This window comes from Dipteris shenzhenensis, chromosome 1 (assembly GCF_047967505.1).
Source record: "Dipteris shenzhenensis isolate YYH24624 ecotype China chromosome 1, Dip_SZ_1.0, whole genome shotgun sequence".
Lineage (NCBI taxonomy): Eukaryota > Viridiplantae > Streptophyta > Polypodiopsida > Gleicheniales > Dipteridaceae > Dipteris > Dipteris shenzhenensis.
Window position 1 is genome coordinate 41545936 of NC_141596.1, and position 4059 is coordinate 41549994.

The following is a 4059-nucleotide window of genomic DNA, read 5'->3' on the forward strand; positions in this document are numbered from 1 at the left end:
TATTCCCTTGCTGTTTGGCCTTTAAGCACCTGGATTTATCTATTTCATCCATTGATTGCCTCCTCAACCCCTCTTATCCGGTCTTTTAGGAACACAATATGCTCATGATACCCAATGATGGGTTTATAAAAAAGAACTCATTCATAGACATATGCATATGATGAGGCTGTTCTTGACTTGAAACTGTGGAATATCTGGCTCTACTAGTCGGGGCTACTAGAGAGAGAGAGAGAGAGAGAGAGAGAGAGAGAGAGAGAGAGATTTTACCATTTAAAATGGAAGTTTATAAAATGTCAAGCATTACCCCAAAAAAATTAGATCTCAAAGGGCATGCTATTATAGATTGCCTCATACATCTCTTATGTGATACAATACATATTTCTTTTGTGGGGATATGTTGCATGGGTATCTTGATACAATGTACAAGATGTGATATTATGTGAACTAAGGGCATATTAGAAAGGAGGTTGAAGGAATATGCATTTGTCTACTTGTAATACAAACCTTTAATGACATATGATCGTTTGGGAATTTCATTTTCCATTTATCCACATAGTCTTCTTTCGCCTCCTCCTTCTATGCAATACATTTGATGATGTAAAAGTCAGCTACCTCTATATTGGTTGCAGAATCCAGTTTGACTGCAAAAGGGTCACCAATTTGCAAAGCATTACTCAATACATCATGATATCCCTTATATGTTACCTCATTGTATACATCTTCATGATCACCTAGTGGTTTAGAATATGGCAAGGGCACCAAAGTGTCATAATCCCACAAAGGAACACGTGCTTTGTTAACACATCTATTCCAATGGCCATGCATGCATACATTACAAAAGCAAGCCAAATGTCTCATGGCAATTCTTGTAGGGTCTCATGGACTATGACAAAAAATAGCATGCATAGATCATGATTTTTGGATAGTTTCACAATTCCATTTTCCCTCCCTATTCACATCTCCTGCTTTAACCTCCCAAAAACATGGGCACAATTTCTCTGTTTTGAAGGATAGCAAGCTTCATCCCCCTCTGAAAGGTTAGACCTATAATAAGTGACACACGACAACACGCTTTAAGATAGCTCCATCTGACTTCAATTGTTCGTGTGTCAATGTTCCCTTCACCACAGCTCTTGCTCCATCATGTTCTCCCTTGCCATGTCCTGATTGTTGAGAAAAAATGGCTCATTTCTATCCAGTCAAACCAGCATATCTTGCCACAAAATAAAATGGTCTACAAGCCTTGAATTGTGAAGCAGTGCCATCTGACCACACCCAATGTTGTTTAATTACCACACCTTGTTCCTTCAACCATTGAAAGTGTAACATGAAGCAATGTTGCACAAACAATGTATCGTGAATTCTATCATTTGAAATGAAAAAGTAGATAGTCTTGATGAGTTCACTTGTCTTCCCATAGTACGTTATGTGTATAAATATGGTAACTTGTGTAGAATGCCAATGCATAGACTGGATCTCATTCTTTTCTTTAAAAGCATAGTTTTCACCAAAGTCTACCATAGACACAGCCACATCATCAAGGAAATTATGAATACAATCCTTGAACTCTTGTGCTTGCCATCAAGCGATGAAACTGTGAGTAATGAAATTGAATCTAAATGCTAACGATTAATGAAATTGATATGTTCACTGTCATAAAACATGTGCTAAAACTATCATGAAGAAATTGTCATAAAATAGGTGCTAACTATTATCAGAGAGGTGCTAATTATCATAAAAGATAATGCTAACTATCCTAATATAGGTTCTATAACTATCATCAAAACTGAATGCTAATGATCGTAAAATAGGTGCTTACTATCATAAAACTGAATGCTGACTATTGCCATAAAACTGATATACTGACTGCCATAAAATTGATAGGTTCACTATCATAAAACTAAATGTTGACTGCCATAAAACTGATAGGTTCACTATCATAAAACAAGTACTTACTATCATAAAACTGAATGCTGACTGTCATAAAACTAATAGGTTCACTATCATAAAACAAGTGCTAAGTATCACACTGAAGGATAACTACCATAAAATAGGTCCTTCCAATTCAATGTCACTCGATAAAGCATCGGAACCATCCTTCCACACTCTCGTAGCATGAGGACATGCAACAAATAAGTGAAAATTGTCTTTCTGGAGATCCGAGTAGCATCTACACCTTTCATCCCCCTTGCAAATATGTAACCTTTGGCATTAGTCCAAACCGCTTTCTGAAGGATCAACTAGAGAAGGGCTGACATTTTCTCAGGGATCTCCTTTGACCAAACCTTGAGAAATTAAGACTTCCAACAGCTTTGACTATCCTGTATTTTCCACCTAGTGTTTAGGATCCTACGTATATGACCTTCAATGTCTTTAAAAGGAGTAGGGATAGGCAGCAAATGGGAAGAGTCTCCTCAGCTAAACTCTTTATAGTAGATAAGGACATTCCCTTCCTTCCACTGGATATTACCCTCCCCATAATGAGCGGTGTTTCTGATCAAGGAGGCCACATGAATAGAAAGGCCAAACTCCCTTTGGATTTCTTCTCAAGATTTCCACCTCTTGTGTTTTGTAGACCACATCTAGCCCAGCTCTATAACCCCTTTTAAAAAGCAGTTACTTTCGCATTGCTGTCTCAAGACCATACTACATTTCCTTGATGTGCTACCCATATCGGCCTTGTCCTCCTCATCGCTCGATGCGCCTCTGCCTCGTGCATCACGTATGGTCGCACTGCCACTCGATGCACCTCACCCTCCCTCATGCCCATGGGACACGTCCCCGCCCTTGCATCACCTCAACCTCGCCCATCGTGCGACGCATCATTCTACCCCCCTCACCCTCGATTGCTCGACACATTGTGGCCCTACCGCTTGCATCACCCATGCTTGCCCGTTGTGCCACTCGCATCGCCTTCGGCCTCATCGTTGCCCAACACACCCCCCTCCCCGCATCATAGAGGTCTTGCCTAGCACCCCTCCCTCGGTGCTTGTGTGACCTGCCCCATCCCCTCTCGATGCACCGTTCCCTTGTTGCCTCGGCCTCGCCTCCGTGCATAGTGCTATGCCACTTGCGTCACCCGATTGCCCAAGCCCCCGTACGCCCATTGCGCCCCTACCCGCATCCCCCCTGGTCTCGCTGCTACAACCTGACACGCCTCACCCCTCTCTTGTCATCGGATGTGCCCTGTGCTAATCGTGTCACCCTGACTTTGCCCATGCCCCGCCATGTCACCTGCATCGCCCCGATGTGCCTGCTCTATCGCCTGTGCCACCTGCATCACCCCCGATCGTGCCTATCTTAGATGTCCTTGCAATGCGGTTGCCTCGCCCCTTGTGCTGCGCTCAACTACACCATCGCCCCGCCCTGCCTCCGGTGCTACATGCACCACTACTTGATACGCCCCTCCCCTCGCATCACCCCCAACCTTGCCCCCGCGTATCTATGTCGTCCCCCATCACATTGCTGCCCAACACACCCCACATTGCCCTCCACCTCGCCTTCTCTTGATTTGCCCCATCCTGGCCTCCGATGCATCGCCATCCCCTCTTGATTGGCACTTCCTCGGTGTGCCTTGAATTCTTGCGTCGGCCCAAACACCCCTCCCGCACACCCAACCTCTCGTGCATCGCCCAAACCCCTGACTTTGAGAGTCATAACTTTTGCATATGAACTTTGGATCAAGACGATTCTTGAACCGCTGTGATGGCACGGCATCCTCTTCATGTGAGAGCATCGGTTTTTTGTAACCTACTTATCTCGAACATCCATTTTCCCTCGACCTCGAACACCATTCCTTGCTCTTCCATGCCTGACCTTGCATGCCCCCTTTCCTTGCGTGTATGCACCCCCCCCTTTGTCCCCACACCCCCCCTCCCCCTTGAGCACATGCACGACCCCCCCCACCCGTCCCCCCTTGCATGCATATGCACCCCCCTCCCCTTGTCCCAGTCCGTCTCCCCCATGCCCCCCCCTCCTTGCACGTGTGCGAACCCCCTGGCACACATGCCCCCCCCAAACCCGCCTATTACATGCGTGTGTACATTCCCCCTCCCCACC

The 4059-nt window shown here is 45.4% G+C and overlaps 1 pseudogene; it reads right to left on the bottom strand.

Annotated features, from left to right (window-relative positions):
• Positions 1 to 314: 314 nt before the first annotated feature.
• LOC147905848 (uncharacterized) lies at positions 315 to 825 on the bottom strand (annotated as a pseudogene).
• Positions 826 to 4059: the final 3234 nt, after the last annotated feature.